The sequence below is a fragment of the Lineus longissimus genome, chromosome 15, assembly GCF_910592395.1.
Source record: "Lineus longissimus chromosome 15, tnLinLong1.2, whole genome shotgun sequence".
NCBI lineage: Eukaryota > Metazoa > Nemertea > Pilidiophora > Heteronemertea > Lineidae > Lineus > Lineus longissimus.
The window spans coordinates 3,157,734-3,178,817 of record NC_088322.1 but is presented as its reverse complement, the minus strand read 5'-3'; the positions used below and the strand labels follow the sequence as shown (position 1 = coordinate 3,178,817).

At 40.3% G+C, this 21,084-nt stretch overlaps 1 long non-coding RNA gene across 1 annotated transcript; it reads left to right on the top strand.

Moving 5' to 3' along the window:
- Positions 1 to 311: 311 nt before the first annotated feature.
- LOC135499654 (uncharacterized) lies at positions 312 to 19,917 on the top strand. The gene is made up of 5 exons (XR_010449324.1): positions 312 to 421; positions 774 to 993; positions 1,339 to 1,444; positions 18,382 to 18,494; positions 19,046 to 19,917. It is a non-coding gene; the product is annotated as an uncharacterized LOC135499654 (long non-coding RNA).
- Positions 19,918 to 21,084: the final 1,167 nt, after the last annotated feature.

The window sequence follows — 21,084 nt, the reverse complement described above, 5'->3', positions numbered from 1 at the left end:
TTGTATGTCTTTCTTCGACAAGCTATTGTTCTCCTGATAGTGATGTGGTACCTAGAGACTTTTGTATTTCATGTGTACCGTTTACCTCTTATTTTGGGTTTGATGGATTGTTAATCAACTTTGCTTGCTAACTTATTTAATTGTCAAAAGAGGTTTTACAAGTGTAAATCAATCTTACAGTTTGACTTGAGCAATGCATCATCATGAAGCACTTGAATCAATCGTAGGCAAGACCCTTGGCCACAATGTTTTATTCTGGCTCCTAAGTTTGGTTCTTTTTAGGTTTAACTAATTCAAACCAATTCCTTTTAGGAAAAAGCTTGGGTTCCATATTCTGCAACTATATATCTTCGGGATGATGAACGTCATAAGGAATGTTTGGAATCCTATAACAAGCATGTGATTGTTGTCGACTCCAAAGGTGAGCTTTCTCTCATTAAATATGTCTTAATTTGAATTTGATATTCCAGCTTTCTTTGACTACACAACTAGCATAGATAGTACTTATCGCTGATGGTGCTGCATACCAAAGCTTGATAAAATGTGATTATCATTAAAAAATATCATGGACAGTTTATCCAATAAGTTAACCAGTTTGGACCCCATCTCCTGTTGACCCATTATGGAGTGTTGGACGAAATTATTCGGAATTGGAACTATCATGTATTATTACACCCCGTTCATGTGCACCTGTGCAACTACCATCCTCCGCTAGCAATTGAAATATTTCTGTAGCCAGAGACTAATTTTTCTCCAAATTATTCCAATTTTAGGACGCCACCTGTTGTCAAATTCTGCAAATGCGAAGAGGAGCCGACAACACTTATCCACCTCCGTCTTTGGCCAGCTTCTCCAAAAAATCCAAAGATCTGCTTTGATTTCCATCTGATGGAAATGCTTCGAGTCCTGTATCTTCAAGTTCCAGTCCCTGTGTTTGATTTTTGTGAGTCACTGAAGTATATACATCATCCTTATGTTGAAATAAATGATCCGGTGAGTCAAGCTTGTGCATTTTAAGTGCTTCTTTTTATGCTTTTCCTAAATTAACCCTTTAAACCCTGTTGGGCACGACAGCAATCTTGTGAAGTGTGATCTTTAGTAATCTTCAAAAGAGCACAGTCCTCTCTCCTCCCAGGTGCACTCTTGCCTTTAATTTCTTTGTGAATTTGAAATAAGCCGAACTCATTAAGAGTGATTACATGTCATAATAACTAAATGATGATCTCAAACAAGATGACGCAAAGCCTTAAATGATTATCTGCTGATATAGTGGTACATGGTTTTTCACACTCTGGTGGTATTGTACAGTGTTAAGGTTTAAATCACTTCTTCTTACAGTTTTTGCAGGATATCTAATGAAACTTTCGAAGAATACCGTTTCTTTATTCATCAGTTGGAGGTTATGTCGGCTCCTGAGGATATAAAATGTCCTGCGTGTCCAGTGGTAAGCTTTATACTTTTGGCGCAGCCCAACAAGCGCAACATTTTGTTGCTGGGCCTCTTTATCATATTGTTGTTGATATACTCTGATGGAGTGACCACTGAGATTGGGCATGGCTGACTCATCGATTGTTCGATATTGTTGCGGAAACACTACTGCTGGAACCAGACGCTGGAAATTTTTTTGCAGCACTTTTATGTACACACAACACAAAAGTTTAAAAGCTAGAACTCTGTCCAGTTATGGAATCAACTCTACATAATGCACATTAAAACTGCCTCTTGCCATCCAAATTTTACTACATGTACTGCAATTCACCGTACATGGATTTCAAATTGAAACTAAACAATAATGGCAAAGATTAAGACACTGCTGCAATATTCACTGATGATGAAATCTTGTGTCAAAGCCCTAGTACATGTTAAAGTATTACCTTTTAAGCAATGCCAGGCCTTTGGGCCACAATAAAAATCTATCAAGTGTCTGACAATCATTGAATTGATTTGTGCACTCACCAGCATTCCTTCTGACGCTTCTCTTCGGACAACTTTTTGCACTGGCTTTGGACTTCTCTATTCGCGCCAAGTTCAAGTAGCCTCCACTCTACAGATCAGCCAAAGCAGATACATGTTGAAGAGGTGGTGAATCTGAAAAATAAGTCAAAAAACATTTTTTACTCCAAAGACAGCAAAAACCTCTTCTTCCGTGTTAAACAACCAGACCAGGGCTGGGTTGTTCAAAACCACGTTAGCTTTAAAGACATAATCTCCTGAAAATTTCCCAGCCCCAGTTAAGCACACCTGTGCTTAGAACATTCATTCATGAATCATAATCCATCACGGTTTTCTTAATAAAACATCGGTATTACTATAAAAACAGCACTTTAATCAGCCTTATTTCGACCCGCTGCAAAACACGAATGTCGCCGTCTTAATTGGGTCACAGTATTATAAATAGCTGTGACGTAGGCTAAGGAACCTGCTAAGGCGACCTACTTATATGTAAACACAGAAAGCACACGTCAGTACACGCTAGTAAACACAACGCGATGGATAGCAGCAGCGATTCTTCAGATTTCTTTGATTATTCATCGGATAGTGACGATGGAAACTTTTTCCAAGAAGAAAACGATGAAGGAGCTGGTCCTGGTGGCTTCAATAATTACGAATTCGCCGGGGCAGAGCCATACAGGTTCGAGCCTGATGCTCCTGTGCCAGCAGCCGCCGCAAATGTCGGTGTCTGTATAGTGCATCGTGTGTGTAGACAGCTGGTAGATGCACACTGCTGTGCGAAACTACGAGATTCTGTACTGTTTGCGGCATCCCAGGACCGTCAGATATGCATTGAATAATAGTTACCTTTCAACTCGATATCCTGACTCAGCAGTGGGGTCATACTTTCGAATGTTAGTAATAATATATTGGTCCGACGTGAAGAGGGCAGAGCACGGTACAGTAGACGACTTCACATTTGCAGCGGAGAAGTCCTTCCTCTTAAAACTAACGAAACGAACCCATTTCGCACATAAGGCCTCATCGGTAGGGAACCGATGGACCTTTATATTGTCCTTCACACTGGGTGTGTTACCGCAGCCGCCAGCAGCGCACCTATTTGGCATAATTCCTTCGTAAATATGAAAAAAGCCACTACACGTAAACACGCTGAATGTACACACAGAGCGGGACTTCCCCAGAAGCCGGGTTCCTCAGCCTACGTCATCATCCGGGCACTTGCCGGAATCTCCTAATGGCGCGAACTCAAAGTGTTTTTAGCAGATGATAGTTTCAGCTATTACACTTTCATCGATTACTCGGTAAATAATCGACCATTTTCTAAAATATTTCGCCCACGTGCTCTTAGACTCACTACCTTGACGGAGAAATCAGCTGAATTTTCAGGAGATTATGTCTTTAACGGTGTCGTTAAGTCATTACGTGAAAATTTTAATGCGATTAACTGAAAGAGATAACGTCTTTTGGGATACTTAACGTAACCATTAGGGATACATGTAACGTGAATTTTGTACTTTTGAACAACCGGGCCCAGTACTCCTACTTGTTGTTGGCAGGACAGCTGAAGACCTTTCAACCGCCATTTTGAAGCATTTCATATGAGTCTTCTTCGGAAATGCCATGTCGAATGACTAGTTAAGTAAGGACTTAACAACTAGGTCCTGGGGCCAATCATGAAGATGAAAATAAATAATGAACACTAATCTTGCTAACCGTTATTATCTTGAATGGTAGCATCAGACGTGATATCCTCCCCTGTTTCCTCAAGTATGGAGCCCAAATCACCCGCTAACAAATCACTGAGGATTTCTAAAAAATTGGTAAGAGAACTTATACATTTCCTTGCAAAGATGGATTTTTTTAGTCGAAAAAGCTTTTATCCACAACTGTTACTCGAATGTCTGTCATAAACAATGAAATTGTATTTCATAATGCCAATGGTCAATATGATAATCACAAATACTGACCAAACAGATATGGTTGAATACAGCAGCATGGATGATAGAAATACTTGCATTATTTGGGCACTATAATACAAAGTTGCCCAATATCCTTTCACAATGCACACTATGCCACTGAAAAGCAAAATGCATTTTATCATGCTCATAATGACTACTTACCAGAGCTGTCTTTCGCAGTTTCAAGGTAACTGGAAATAACCAAGCCATCTTGTTGAACATTGCCTGAAACATGATAGTTGAGAATTATTTTGAGGCCCAGGCTTCAGGAGGACACACAGCTAGAATAGCTAATGTGATATTTCGATACCACCAATTCCAAATGATTAGGGCAGATTAAAAACAAACCAACACTAACATCTGAACAGTGGCCAAAAATAAATTGGCTTGTCATTGTAAGATGGGATATTTCTTCATAAGCATGATAACTTTCTTTCGACTTAAATGCTGTAATTTGGCATAGTTTTTTTTTATACAGATAACTGATTAATCTGACAGCAGAGAATTTCAATCAAAACAAAAATACTGATGGTTTGTACAGATTTTACAAAAACTTCTGTTCATTGATGTTCAACATGTAACAAATAGCGCCAATGAAACAAAACAGAATATTTACCTGTAGGAATATTGGCATTTACATCCACAACATCTTGCGTCCCAACTGACTCGCTGCAAAAATAATTTTTAAATAAGTATCAAAAATAGCATCGCAAAGCAAGCAGAACAACCCTTCAGCCGACACACCCTACAGGTGAAATGCCAAAGTGAAGTGGGCCATCATTTACGAAATAAAGCTGAAAGTAGTTTGTGTGGAAACAAGATTTATCTTCAGCAAGCAGCATTCATTAGATACCATCAAAATTTGTTTTACTTTACATAGCAATGTAACATGTCATGTTTTCAGGCTGAATTAAGTTGACAAATATATTTCTGAAAAGCGACCATGTGAGCAGTGGCAATTGAAAATGTGACCCTTTAGTACCCCAGCCTCAGGAGTAGAAACTGGAAGAAGTTGCATAGTCAAGAAGCAGTACAAACCTTGGTACATAGAACTCCACCTGGTCGATCAAAGATTCCAGACGAAGCAGGTCATGTGTACCAGCACTCTGGACACCAGTCACCAACTTTGCCTCCAAGTCGGATGGCAGACCTCGCACCAGCAGAGTTCCTTGGGACAGCCTCTTTCTTGGGAGTTGGGCTTTTGGATTCCTACAGAAGGCACCTTGAGTAAGGGAAAAAGGAAGCTTTTATAAGCAAATAATTGATTCATAAGAAAAAGTTGGTCAGACAAATGTCTCTTTAAAAATCATTCACTAAAGAAGAATGGTACTTTTGTTTGTTTGTGTTTTACATGACATATCGGCTTTTGAACACGCCACTCTTGCAGCGGGGCCATTTGTCGTTGGAAGCAAGGGCAGCTCAGCATTTTTCATTAGTTTAGCCAAATGGGTAATTTACCATGATTTTTTCCTACTTTGATGTGTGTCTCAACAGTAAATGCATTTCAAAAATTTGAGCCAAGTAGCATAAGTTTTTAGCCAATCAGGTTTTAGTTTAGTTTTGGCGACAATGGCGAGTGGCAGCGCTAGCCTTGGAAAGGGCAGCCACAGTAGTTGTTGTGAAAATGAATGTTCTGTTTTCAAGCCCAGCCAGTGGGCCGGGATCATTTATTTGACTAATCTTATAAAGTTCCGTTGATTATCTGACGTTCATACCAACACATTGTCATTGAAAGAGACAATGAAAAGGAAACAGATGTACTAAGACAAGAATCTTCAACAAATCTTACGGTATTTATCTGTAATCGCTGCACTTATTTTCTTTTGGCGATCTGCATTCTTTGACTTTCCTTTTTCTTTTCATCCAGGACTTCCTGACCAGTCACTAAATATGAAACAGAATAGAAATAATGTCATCACATCAATTTCAAATACTGAATAATGAACTAAATTTAATTATCAGTTAATTCAGTTAGACAACTTTTATGAAATACATGTATGTAACTTACAGGAACCAGTTGGTCAAAGGCTACATACAAACAGATAGACGCAGTCTAGATTAGTAGATATAAGTACCACCTCTTAGTCGAAGAAAAACTCGGAAGTTATCAAGCTCCCTCTTGTGAGCTCCGGTGTGGGAGAATGCGTCTCCCATTGGCGTGCCAAGAGAATGAGCCTCATTGTGCTGCAGATCGATCCCGAAAAGATAGGCCTCTATGCCAAGCGATCCCAGTTCATTCAACTGAAGGAAAATAAATGAAATCTCAATTACACATACATCATCGGCAACTACTACAGCAAGTACAACATTTCTAAGTACACCCTTGGGACTGACATGTGCAGTCCTTATTAGGTGTCCTGATTACCAAGGTCAAATAGAATGGAATCAACTTATTTTGGGCCAAAGCTAGAGTCTTTAAAATAGAGAGGTGTCTGCTAAGGAAGCTTCGACTGGATCAAGTCTTCAGAGAAATGAGGAACAGTAATGAATACAATTAGAACAACGTTTTGCAATGAGAGAGCAGTGACACAGCCAGGAAATGTTGTTTTAGAGTTCATCAAAAAGTGTACAAGCTAGCTACACATGTGTAGCGCTATTTAATACTGAAACCATTTCACAAATCATGCTGTTGTTTGATTTTCACTTTCACCTTGAGCAATATTCCCAAATATCTGGTTGATCCTTTTGCGCCAAATTAACGGGTCGGCATAATCAGGCACCAGCAACTTGGCCCGCTGCCCAAAACTCTTCTTCGTATGGTCACCCAGGCTCCGGTACTCGTCCGCCCACCTCTTCATTGCATCTTTTGGTTTCTCACCCTCTACAATATGTGCAGAAAAGAACATTACATGTACAGGAAAATTAGTAACTGACATGGCTGATGATGGTCGACTTCAAAAAAATTGACAGTCCAGAACCAATCTTTTACTTTACAAATGTATTAACTGACCAAGAACATAACAAAACAGAAGGAACAGGCCTGTAGTAAAGAAAATAAACCCAGCAATTCCAGTTAATCATTGCATTTTGGCATATAGGCAGTGAATATCTCAAAAAAGGGTAACTGGAGAAAAGTTTTATAGTACACTACAGTAACACCCGGGACCTAAATTGAATGAATGAATGAATGAATGAATGCTACACTTATAGGGCGCCTTTCCGTGGTAGCACCACGCTCAAAGCGCCACCTCCCCGAAGAATCAATTAAAAAGCAGAGTTTTTAATTGTTTTTTGAACAAATTTAACCTTGCAGCAAGCTAGTTTACTGCAACGTGCTGACCAGAATACATCAAGTTGCATTTGATTTACAATTTGCATTCCTTTAATTCAAAAATTAATTCATAACACAAGTGTCACTCAAAATTAAGAAGGATGACCTAACGTCGACGCAACACATCACATCCCTTTTACTTTTTTGTCTCCCTCTTTGAGGAATAAGGTGTACCCATTGTATCCCCACTTTGGAACCTTCGAATCCTTCTGGCTTGATTGCGTCCTTCCTCTAGAATGGTTCTGGATATAAACCTGACGATGGAAATAAAATGATTTTACAAATAAGCCAAACAAACTCATTCACCTGACCTCCATGTACATGTATGTTAAAAGCTCACGCAACCCTTTACCAGAAAAAAAAATGTACACTGCCCTTGAATAAAACATACTAAATAACTAGAGCGGAAATAGATACACCAGTGAGTAAATCACTAAAATAAAATGGCACCAAGGGGAAAAGCTGATCAAAACTCAAGTGCATCTGCAACAAAACTGAATGCTGATAAGTGTCAACAAGCAAACTGAGAACTTACCCAACAAGTATCATAGGGAAGTTCAATATCAGTAGCGAGTTCCTGAATCTGGTCCTTGCAGTCTGCCCTGGCACGCACACCATCATCAATTTAAACAGGTCTTATGGTTCTCCGTAAAAACCGACCGATCCCTCCTCTTTGTTGAACCATGGTGCTGAAATAGTATAAAAGAAAAATGATAATTAGTCTACCAATCAATCAATCATTTACTGGCGCCGTAACCTCTATTGAGGTTTTTTTTGCCAGAGGTATGGAGTCCACTACAGGCTACTGTCCACCTGTGGTATCTTTAAGGGGGACTACAGGCAGGAACTGGGGGGTTAAATTAGCCATCTCTGGGATGCCAATAACCATCTCTGGGATGCCAATATGCAAGTGATGGCACTGGGTTTTGTTTGATTCAGCACTAAATCTATTCCTCGTGCAAGAGTGAGTGATGATTTTGACATACTGTGAGAATGGAGAGACCCCTACTGGCAACTTTTTGTAACCTTATCTTGCCTACCTAGCCACTGCCTATATATTCTCCCTTAACTTGCCCTGGCATAAAGACACTCATCAGGTAGGCCTACAAGGGACCACGGCTTTTAGTGTCATTCGACAGACTCTCTTGATTTTGTGTCCTTTATCACAGAGATCTTGAACCTGAAGAGCCAGGATTTTTTGAAGTTCCTTGAAAACCTCACCGGTTTAAAAATCCGGTTACCAGCTAGTTGAAAACGTCCTTGGGTTAAAACGTTCCTGGGTTAGAAACGTCCTCAGTGCTCATTGTAGTAAGGAAAACATCGCAAAGTTGATTTGAGAAATTGTAAATTAAATTGGAGGGTAACCCACACCTCATTTTTAGCTCAGCTGACAAAGTCAGCGGAGCTAGTCAAATAGCTATTCGATTGGTGTCCGTCCTTCCATCCATCCTGCCATCCTTCCATCTAGCCATCTGTAGACAAAGTTGGGCATTTTGTAATCATACAACCGAGGCACTTCAAATCTAGTCTTGCTTATAAACACCGCAGAAAATGTTGCTTACGGAAAACAATTTGGGCGATTCGACTCAAATTCAGCTCCCCAGGGGGCAAAATGCGTAAATGAAAAAACAACGTTCTATTCCAGCAGATAAAAGCTTGAAATAAAGTTGAAAAGGTCTTTATGATACAGAAGTTTTGATATAAAATAGATTAGTGTCGATTTATATCACCAGTTGGCGGTAGTGAGCAAAACTGTTGTTTGACCCCGGATGACCCCGCTTTAAATTTCCCGCCGAGGTTACCTGGAGTACTATCATCAAGAAAATGGCGGTGACCTTTTTATTTCTACCGGAGCGATGATTTTGTAAGTGACAAATTTTCTTTTTTAAGCCTTTACGGAAACGTATTTTGGTACGAAACTTCACACGTTTATAGAAAAGATCAACGAGAATGTGTTCAAATGCCCTCATAACGATGAGTTCAACAGAATTTGGTCAAAACAACCTTCGAATGGAGTCAACTTTCTTTGCGGAATTGAAGCGACGACCTCATTATTTATCGTAATTTATGCAGATCTGAGTCCAGCTGATGGGTGATGTTCTGATTTGTGTTCAAACTATTGGAAACTTCGGAAATTAGTTCTATTAGTTCTACTATTCTGCAGGAGTATATTATAGCCATTGATGTGGACAGCTAAAAGCACGAAAACTTTGTTCAGGTTTCTCGTCCAATCACGTGACCTCTCCAACACTCGATAATGCACTCTTTTCGTCCACGTTTTAGGCCAATCTTCGGCCTGAACATGAAATCTAATAAGCGCAGTAAATCAGATGTTTCTCTCGCCTTGAAAACATTCCTGGGTAAAATCCATTGAGATTAGCCGAGTTAATCCACTTTTTCCGTGCCTAAAATCTCTGCTGCTGAATTCTATAAATAGAAACTATTAACATCGCGGCAGTGTGGTTCCCATTGTGTGCCCTCCCACTTCACACTATGTCAGGAACTTTTACGGAGAGAGAGGGCGTGCGGTAAGAAGAATGGCCAAAATGACGTCACGTTTTCCTGGCAATGTCTTTTGCCAGACCAGTCAAGCATTGGGAAAGCATCTTTAATTCAGACAACGTTAGAACTAGAAAAACGAATATGTTAATTTGCAAAATTAAAAGCAGATTTCACCACTAACCAGCCAAATCGGAATACGACGGCGTATTCCGATTTGGCTGTTCTCGATTTCCTCCTGCTAAAAAAACCTTGTTCCCGCACCCCTATTTTAATTCATGCCAAGGAATATGATATGATCTGTTTTCACTTTTTTGTAATTAAATGGTATTCATATAATGAGATCAATAGTAGTGTCCGTGTCAGATCCCATCATGGAGGTATAAATAATTATTTATAAAAATATACCTCCATGATCCCATCGTTAGTCTTCTCTCCAGTCCCCAGGTCCCTCACACGGACCTTCACTTCCCCATACTCAAGACCAACTCTTACAATATCGCCCTCAAAACAACCCTGGAGTCATGAATTCACAGGTGCTCCTGTGAAATCTAAGTTCTAGTTTATTTATCAAACTTTATCGAGGGTTATCGAATCGAATGGAAGTGTCGATCATCGGGGCGGATTGATATGTGGTTAGGTTGTGCGTCCAAGGCGATTAGGTCATTCAGTTAGTTTGAGAAAGATCATGATCATGAAGATGCGTGTTGTGTTATCATAACTGGAAAATAAGTTGAAGTTATTATTAGTACTACGATTCTTACATGAGTAAAAAGTAGACTATGGCACGCCAAAACGGAATTATTTCAACCCTGTACAAAATATTGGCAACATTTTAAAAACGATCCAACATTTTCAGAAAACAAGCCAACATTAGCGGAATTATTTCAACCCTGTACAAAATATAAGCATTATTTAAAAAAAAGATCCAACATATTGAGAAAACAAGCCAACATTTTTTTTTGACATTTAGAAAAATTCGTTAGAAAAAAATTATTTTGGGGTTAAACTTTTTTTCTTCATAAAAAACTTTAAAAATTCATTATTTCGTGAAAAAAATATTCAATTTTTAATTTTTTCTTCTCTTGAAAATATTTTCCCGCAACATTTTTTTTTTAAATGTTGACAAAATTTTATGGCAACATTTATTTTCGTTCAAGATTTTTTTCTTGCAACATTTTTTTTCGTCAACAATTTTTTCGTCCAACAACGAGCGCTACCTGTGAACAACTAATTGAACTATATCCCCTCGAGACGAGGTTTAGCTACGGGGTACTTCTGGCATGTTTCTTTACACGAATATCTTACGCACGTGGTGTTGACCACAATCCTAGCTGCACACCAATCACCACCAACCAACACGCGAACTTATTCATCTGATCCTATGTGAGAAGTATGATAAAAGGCGCTTGTTTTGAGATGGCAACAACAACATACGAACGAACGAACGAACGATCAGAATTCCCGACCTGCTATAAGTATGAAGTACCCCAGCTTTACCTCGTCCCTGCGCGCGAGTTCTATTAGCAGTTTATAGGTGGCACTCGTTGTTGAACGGAAAAAATGTTGAACGAAAAAAATGTTGCCAAGAAAAAATCTTGAACGAAAATAAATGTTGCAGTAAAATTTTGTCAAGATTTTTTTTTTAAAATTGCGTGGAAAATATTTTTAAGAGAAGAAAAAAATGTAATCGAATTTTTCGAAGTATCACGAAAAAAAAATTGTTGGCTTGTTTTTTCAAAATGTTGACATGAGTCTAAAAAATTTTATCTTTTTAAAAAGATTGTCGGGTATATTTTTGAAAGTTTAAATAGTATTTCTTCTCTGTTGCCAAGAAATTTGTAGTTGCTAATATTTTTTCAGGGTTGAAATAATTCCGCTTTGGCGTGCCATAGTAGACGTTTTAAGCAACACAATAATGTTACTCCCATAAAAAAACTGTCAATTCTCCTTACCACTCACAGAAGCCAAGCCATTGCTGTTAAGTTATGCAGGGGCTTAATCAATTACTTGCACTCCCTGTGGGGTGAATAACATTACCTTTTGAACGGCTGGCTGTAGGGGGATGATTGGAACAGCCGGTATACCTGCTGACCTGCTGAACCGAGGTTAATGTTATTTTCAATCCACGATTGCAGGTCACCTGATTTTCGAGATTTCGCGGGAAATGAAATTGAAAAAACAAACGCATGTGTGCAGTTCAAATGTAAACAAAAAATGTATTTTTGGTACTTTTGGTTGCTGGACTTGGGTTTTCCCGCAGTTAGGAGCTGGATCAAATTGGTGGTCTATTGTGCTGTTTTAGTCAGAGGTAGCCCTTGGCTTGATTATGAAGGGATTTTCAAATTAAGGTGACCATGGTCTTTTATGTGCTCAGCTCACCACAGCTTTCAATACTTGATGTATCTGAAGAGGCGCGCGGAACCTGACATGGCCTCACCAAGGAACTGCTCACTTTGCCTTTTTGGCTGAGACATTGCTACATGTAGGACTAGGAGGAGCACGCATTTTAAAGTTATAGTAGTGATAGTACAGTTGGTTCGAGCCATTTCGAAGCCGACATGCGAAGGCCTATCTGGGTTCTCCTTCTTCTCCGTATAAAAAGGGGCATATTGCCGACTAACCCTTAAAGCGCCAGAGGCGACGATCGTCGACATAAGGGGGAAAGCGCCAGAGGCGACGATCGTCGACAGCAGACATTTAGTTCCACCTGTCTGCTAAGAGATGGCAGTGAGTGTGCATGTACGCTCTTTGGTACTTCGACAGTGATGCTTAGCACAAAATGGCATCGAAAAAATTTCAAGTTTCTATACAAGCTTTTGAGTATTTTATCAAAAACTTGAAGCCCCATTTTCGCGGGAATGACGTCATCAGGAGTAATTAGCGCTGCTACGACTAATTAGACGGATGCTTCGACCAGGAATCGGATGGAAACGATGTATTTAGACCCAGACTTCATATTAAAATACCAAGGGAGGTATAAAAAGCTGATGGAGGTATGTTCTGGCTATATTTTTGTTGATTATGGGTATTTGCACTAATTAACCCCTAATTAGTAAATTTTGGCGGGAAATGTCACAAAAATCGACGGGAATTACCATTTGTATAAAATCATCAGTACATTCCATGGTGTTTGTAACAAAAATAACGTTGTTATTAATCATTTTCAAAAATGCTTGGTTAATTCGGCGCTCAGGGGTAATATGATTTTGTTAATTCGGCGCTTTAAGGGCTAAGGAACAAGGCATATTGACATTGCCTCATCATCTCTATGGGACCAATTGATATACTTTTATATGCACGCATACATCGTGCCATTTCAGGGTCCGAGTCTGTGGACAATTGGTTTGATTAATTTGTCTCTTCGATATTGCTCCTTTATTGCATTAGATTTTCATCGCAATTCGATCTATTCAAGATATAGCCAATTTGAACCTGTCTGCGCCAAGGATAGATTGGTTCTAGATCGACTCACTATGACTAGGAATACGCAGTAGAGCACAATGTCATGAAAAACGACCCTTTGTATTGTAAATTCCGATCACCTGCAGGACAGGTCAATTTCTCTCAATAAAATTAATTTTGTTGACTCCTGTAATCTCTACCTTATTAAAAAAAAAGAAAGTGGTGCTAGTCCCAAACTGGTAATTTCTATTTATTTTGACCTCTGTTAAATCAGGATACCTCTCAATTACAGACAGCATATTGTATCCTTGTGCTGTACAACCCAGCCTGGACATACCACAGTTGTCCATGGAGAAGTCTCATCCTCTCTGACACTTTTTTTCTGTAAAGCTACTGATACAACATACTGAACTAGGGATATCTTCCGTTGCCTCCTGTAATATTTACATACCATGGCTGATTAGTTCAATCATTTTTCATCCAGCTGGCAGCTCTGCATTGGAAATTTTAGTGGTATAACGTGTTCTCTTGACCTTCAAACAGTAGTATAAAGCCGATATTTACTACTTTATACCCTCTGAGTCCTATGTTATTAGGTCATCCAGCTGAGCGCCAGGCCCTTGGGCCTCTTGTTATCATAATTTATGCAATTGCAATTTGATGTTTTATAATCAGGGTGAACATTATATTGCTGGACAACATTCCCACCACTGGCACCAGTCCAGGACAACAAGCACCACACACACAAGACCCCCAGACTGCGCCTCGGCCCAGAAGGAAATACTAAGTTTAACTAAGAAAGAAGGGCAACCAGCCATGCGCACTCCGCGCCCCATGACCCTAATGAATCAAGACGGGGACATTAGAACTAGGTTAACCTGCTGGGAACGTTTTGAAGCAAGGTCCAAGGACGTTTACGTGGTAACATTTTAACAAAATACCGTTCAGGTTGAACGAGGCCCTCCAGACATACGATCCTGCATGAGTTCTCCCCGCAACCAACAATTGCGTGGTAGACCGCAGTGTTAGGCTATATAAGCCCCTTTTACCGACTTCGAAGGCTACAATGTACAGCAGGCCAATTCAAAATCCATGCATGCATGCATGCATGCATGGGCAGCCTCAGCGGTCAGCGCCTAGGCCTACGTCATGTCTGTATGTACATCATGTACATTTTGTATACATATTAGGTTTCAAAGATGCTTTTCTGCACTCTGTGGCAAAAGTATGCAGTCAGCACAACTATAGTACTTGAAATCTCACCTTATTTGTAGTTTTGTCAGTAATACTAACGACGGAAGGTGATGGAATCATGACTTAAAGTTAGAAAAGTTTGCTAGAAAGTTGGATGACGACAATGCTCAAAAAGTTTCGCGGGCAGTTTACGCAACGGCACGAGGCCAGCCTCGACCTATGTATGAAGAGATCAATTTGCAGCCGCGCGCGACTGATATAGTTCCCTTTCTTATCTCCGATGAGATATCATACAGTGGATATCGTTTGGTCAGTGATTCCAAATTTGGTTCTAAGAGGTCAAAGTAGTTTTTTGTGTCATGTCCTAATCATAATCTTACTATATTTACAAACTTTATAATGAGGCCTGGTTCCCGTAGCCCATCCTCGATGTGCTCCGCTCTGTACATCGAGCCTATGTGTTACACTCCCCCCCCCCCCCCCCCGCAGTGGTTATCCCGCCCCTTTTCGTATGCCGAGGATGAGAATGACGGACGCCGCAATCCGAACCCGGAATCCGAAGAGACTGGGTTCAGAGTCTACTATGTGAGGGCTCCAAGATTGAGGGAATTCCCGCACCACGCATTTTAAGCTTTCTGCTATTGGAAAACCCCTCTGGTCCAAAAATAGTTTAAGACCGTCACAGACCTAGCTGACCAATCGGGTCGTTCTTTCGCAACCAATCGGTTTCGCTTATAAGCAGCTCGCAGTTCGTCCCTTTTGCTATGCTAGGGACGAATCGATTGGTCTAATGGTGCCCGTGCCTGAAATTACAACTATAGCGCAGAGAATCAGTCTGAATGAAAAAACAGGTGAGTGTCTTTGTGTAGGGAACCTCCCTACCTTGCCGCCCAGAGCACCTCCACTCTTCTGGGTATGGAGCGGGGGGGGGGGGCGCTTTTGGCCCTTTTCCAACAAGAAGTGGCGATCTGTAAAGCATCCCCCTCTCATTCGCCTTATACCACCAGGACCAAAAAGTGCACCACGGATTGCTGATTTAGGCCATGCCCCCCCCCACAAACGCACACACCACCACCACCACCACCACCACCACCAAACATCCACGACCACACATGATTATATTGGGTCAAGACCTTCGCCCCACACCTTCTCCTTTGCCAGTAACCAGTGGTTCTCAATCGAAAACTAGGTTGACATCGATTTATATGTCACCAAGCCGGGTAGGGAGGGGCCACAGGCAGCCTCCCTAAACGGTGAAACGGTACCTGTGAAACCCGAACGTGATTATGTGGAGAGTTAATTTATTTAGTATTGGTGGTGACCAGGATAATAGTTATGATCGACTAGTTACCGCTGCCCATAAGAGAATAGTTAACTTGAGCATGTATAAGGACGTTCTAACAGTAGTTACCGCTGCCCATAAGAGAATAGTTAACTCGAGCATGTAAGTTAGCAATAGTTACTTGCTGACCACCGATAACTAACCAAACTAAGAGAGTACTGCTTACCATTTAACTATGTATGAATCAGGTGAATGAGAACAGCAGTGGGCTTAGAATACAGCCCTGTTTCACACCAATTGTACAGTTAAAGTATTCAGAACACTGCTGACCCACTCGTACGCATGACTGTACACATCTGTACACTGCCTTAATCGCTTGTAAAAGTTTTCCGTTGACACCTTTCATCTCCAGCATCATTAACAGTTTATCTCTATCTACATAGTCAAACGCTTTTGAAAAGTCTAGAAATGCACAGTAGAATCTACCCTTTGTTTTTGCTACATTTCTATGTATTAAAGTATGCAAAGTAAAGACATTATCGATAGTGCTATAGTTCCTTCTGAAAAGTGCCTGTGCCTCTGATATGACGTCTGTGGCATCAGCCCAGAATCTTAATCTACTGTTTAAGACCTTCGTGTACACTTTACTCACAATACTTGATAGGGATATACCTCGATAGTTGTCTAGTTTGGATGTATCTCCTTTTTTGAAAAGCGGGACCACAATGGACTTACTCCATTCTATCGGAAAGTATCCAACATCAAAGGCAACATTCAATAGTCTAGTCAACACAGTCAGTGTACACAGTTTACCAACTTTTATAAATTCAGGTATAATCATATCCGGTCCAGACGCTTTCCCTGCTTTGAGGGAAGTAACTTCACGGTCCACCTCTTCCTCCGTAATTGGTGAGCTACATATTTCAGCAACTAACACGTTGGGTAGTTCGTGATTAGTGTTTACATGCGGAATTTCTACTGGGTCCCTTTCATTTCCATTTTCATCGACATTGAGTAACTGTTCAAAATGACTCTGCCAATTTTCAATGTTTATATCTGGACTTCTTTTCTGTGACGCATTTGTACTTTTTAGCAATGTCCAAAATGACTTTGAATTCACTTCATTGCACGTTTGCTCAAGCCTATTTGCATTCATCGCCTGCCATCTATGCTTTCGAGCCTTACACAATGTTTTGAATTCGGTACGCGATCTCCTATAAGAGAGGAAATCGACATCTGACCGACTACCTCGGAAGCGACGAAGTAACACGCTACAATGTTTCTTCAATTCTTTGCAGTCTTTATCAAACCATGATTTTCGCGGAATATAAAGATTACGCCCAGCCGCCTTTTTACAGCACTCACCAGCGTCGCATAGTACCTTAGTTCATAAACTAACGGCTTTGTCAATGCAGGCCTCAGGCTCCATATCGACACCTATGTTTTCTAAGCATAACATAGTTTCCTGTAGACCATTTGCTCAAGCTTCGGACTGTAACACGCGAACAAAGAGTTCTTCAGAATTTTCACGCCACACAAACCTGTGTTGGTTTGTAATAGGCCTAGGTAATCGTTCTTTGACCACAGTCTCTCTATGAGGCGTACCATGAAATACAGCGACCAAAGGCATGTGTGATGAATCAACGTTCGCCTCGATAGAAAAGTCCGCAATCTTTGCAAACAGCTGTGGTGAAGTGATAAAATAATCTATGACGCTTTTACCATTTCCTCCAATAAATGTAAAATTACCTATACCAGCATCATTTCCGATTCGCCCGTTTATAATTTGTACACCGTAGTTTTTGCAAAAGGTGAGTAAGTCTCTTCCTCTGCGGTTGGTAACATTATCTTGCGAGACGCGTGCCGTTTCAATAAAGACATTTATCAGTGACTCGTTAAAATCCTCGTGGTCAATTTCATAGTCAAGTAGGTCTGCGGTGCGCGCATTAAGGTCCCCGGCTAATAAAAGGAATACTTGGTCTAACACCACACCGGATAATGTGAGGCTATCCTCTATGAGTTCAATCCCACTACCAGTTACGTCATTCAATGCAGGAGAACCTGGTGGGGGAATGTATGTACACACAAAGATAATGTCTTTATCGGCGCCTAACAAAGCTTTTGAAATCCTCAGTACAACCGTGTTCCTCGTTTGGACATGAATTCGTGATACATAATTTGCAAACTGTTTTTTCACACCAACGACCACACCGCCCATGGGTCGGCCCTCCTTTTTTGACTCAGTTGCGACTGCTACAAAACTAATATAGTTATCAGAATAAAGACAAGGGTCATCTGCGTCTACACACAAAGTTTCCGTTAATCCAAATATATTGAATTTACTTATATACTCCAAAAAAGACTTATCCGCTATTTTATTCTTCAGACCTTCACAGAAAGAAAAATCGATCTTAACTTGAAACAAAATTGTCTTGAACCGTTTGTCCCCAGGGCAAGATTAGTTGGTCTCAAGTGGAGATAAGAAGAGTCTTGAAGGTCTGCCTCTCGAATCGAGACTCTTTTATCTCGATTCAATTTCAAGACTCTTTTATCTCCAGTTGAGACAAACGAATCTTGCCCATGGGGACAAACGGTTCAAGACAATTTTGTCTCAAGTTAAGATCGATTTTTGTACTCCATTCAAGATAGCGACGTCTTCATTTGACAAATAGTCTTCCCGGCTGCATCCTTTTTTATCGCCCCTCCTACCTCTGGGCGGTAAAAACGCCTGATATCATCAGGATGTCCCTGCTGGTGGAATGAAGTTCACCCGAATACTCATTTTACTTAAAAAATTACCTTTATTTTATCTTATTCAGATAGTCTGTTTACCCGCTATCTTGTGCTGTTTTCCGTGACCGAAAAATTACGAAATATTGGAAAACAATGGACCCCATCTCTAATCAAAGTGACAAGTTCCTACGATTTATTGGTATGTAAAACGATTATTTCAAATATATTTGCCTTTATATGCTATGATTGTTCTACAGAACTTATAGAATCAATCCTCCAAGTTGGTAGTTGGTGAAATCTCGGGTTTTTCCTGTTGTTTGTTATACACACATGCAATGTACATAGATCTACATACATACATGTACACTAAAAAACAACTTCACTTCACTTGCCTTTGGATCAGAAGACTGTGTACCCTCCGGGCAAGGCAAGCTCCTCAATCCGAAGTGACATGTCAGGAGACTGCATTTGCCATTTGAAAAATGAAGAACTTGGTACAGCAGAGTAACTGAAGAAGTCGAGAGTTGTTGCGACAAGACAATTTGAAAGTTTATTTACAAACCATAAGCAATTCTTCTGGTCATCATTCAAATGATTGCTACATCATACATGATACATGTAACACTATCAATTGATACAATATTAATTGACTTACAAGGCTTCATGTGAAAGAAATTATGTTCAATGACAGTTGACATGCGAGTTCACAAACCCATTGTTTCATTCCACATAACTAATTTCTAATTTCAGTTCGCTGGTGAAAAACCTGTGGGTGATGACAAGGATGACGTCTGCCAAGCTGTCCTGATTGTCGACTTCGACATTCTGCCTAGTGCTCCTGGGCCATTCTTAAAAGGAGAACCAAGCATGCCAAGCCAATATTTGGCCTGCCAAATGCCGATCTGGAGGATGGCTGCAATTGCATGGTGGAAGGGAAAACTGTTGCAGTAAAGCAGGCTACTGTTATGGTCGATTCTTCTGGTTCAGATATGTCAGACATTGAAGATGATTTGAGTGAGCTGGTTGTCAGTGACACTGGAAGTCTAAGTGACAAGGATGAGCAGGAAGAAGAATTCCGATCGATCACATTTATGATAAAGGGATCAACATTCACGAAGGAACGTCAGGAGGCATTAAAATTTCACCGTGGGAAGGAAGTAGAGACGAAAATTGAGAATGAAGTTGACAATCCTGTGGATAAAAATGCACTTGGTATTAAAATTCAAATCCAAGGAGAGTTCCGGCTCATTGGCTACGTGCCAAAGGACAGGATACGTGCAGTTTCGAATGCTATCGAGAAGGCGGAAATTCATTCTATCAAAATAACCAAAATAATTCGTAGATATGTGCCTGCTGCAAATGACTGTGTTTTTATAGGATACTGTGAGATAGTGAAGAAAGGACCATGGCCTTCTTCTGATACCAGTTACAGTTATGGAGACAAATTGAACTTGGCAATGAGCACTGATGACTAGGATGATTTGTAAATGATTGATCAATGAAGTTAATTTAACAGTTACATGACGTCTTAGGGCAGCATTGGACTAGAAAAAATGATTCAAAAGTTTGTGAAGTACCCTAGTTGATTCTGATGGCCAAGTCACTCGAGTTTCTCCTTACAAAATTGCCAAACAATTATACATGCACTGTATTTTTTCAAAATAATCAATGTTTATTTGCTTGATTTGAAATGTTGTCTTTATCATTTCTTTGGTGCGCCTGTCTGGTGTCCTGTTACCAGACTTTTAAAAGGAAAGAGGACGGTCAACCAACAGATATATGCCAGTGTATATAGTTCAAACATTTGGTAGTTGTAATTGCTGGTCCTCAGGTACTGGAGGGAGTCCGACCTCCAAGCGATGGAATCTCTGCCTGACAGATGGACGATTCTTGACCGGAAGAAACGATCTGCCAGCTGTGAATATGGCACTGTCTTCTCTTGATGACAATTTGAGACGATGCAGCCTCAGAGGGTGGTGGCGCGCTTCTACATTGTCTTCATCGAAGTCTGGCCGCAAGTCAAAACTCTCCTGTTCCAATGTGAACCGCTCATTGAGTGTCCAGTAATAGAATGGCAGCCTGTCATCCATTCTTTTGTTGAGCTCACTGAAGGATAATTTTTAGAACAATTTCAATAATGATTCTATGACATAAAGTGTCATATAGCCAACAGACTTCTGAAGTAGATATCTACACTGTACCAGGGCACCACAATGGTCGCCACCTTCACCGAGTGATTGTTGGGAGGCGGTGACCAGTGATGTCATTGGCTAAGCTTTTGAAAAATGATAGTCTTTAAATGCTTACAAGTAAGAATTCACCAATTGTCAAAAACCACAAAGTAGCATCAAGAATCAATAAAGACTAGTCTCTATTGATTCTTAGTAGCGTTGAGTTCTATTGATAAACTTCCTTACTTGACTATCTTAAACCATCTGTGCTTGAAATCCTGCAGCGTGAAATGATCTCCTAGGTGGCGATGGCAGATCGAAAACAACGCCTCTACGTCATCAGTGGTACCAGCTCGAGGGTGTTCACTGTACCCTATTTCATTGTTCTCAAGACGGCGATATTCCTGCGACTCTATGTTGGTTGTGATCTCCACAAGAGTTTCCCGAGAGAGTCCCCTGACTGTACCCCATGGCCTGGAAATTGTTAAGTAAAATTCAGAGATACTAAATCCAAGTAAATTATAAACACAGCAACCTAACTTGACCTGATTTTGACCAAACAAAAGATGCAATTGAAAAGCAGCCAAGCATGTTTACAGTATTGGGAGAAAACCTTCA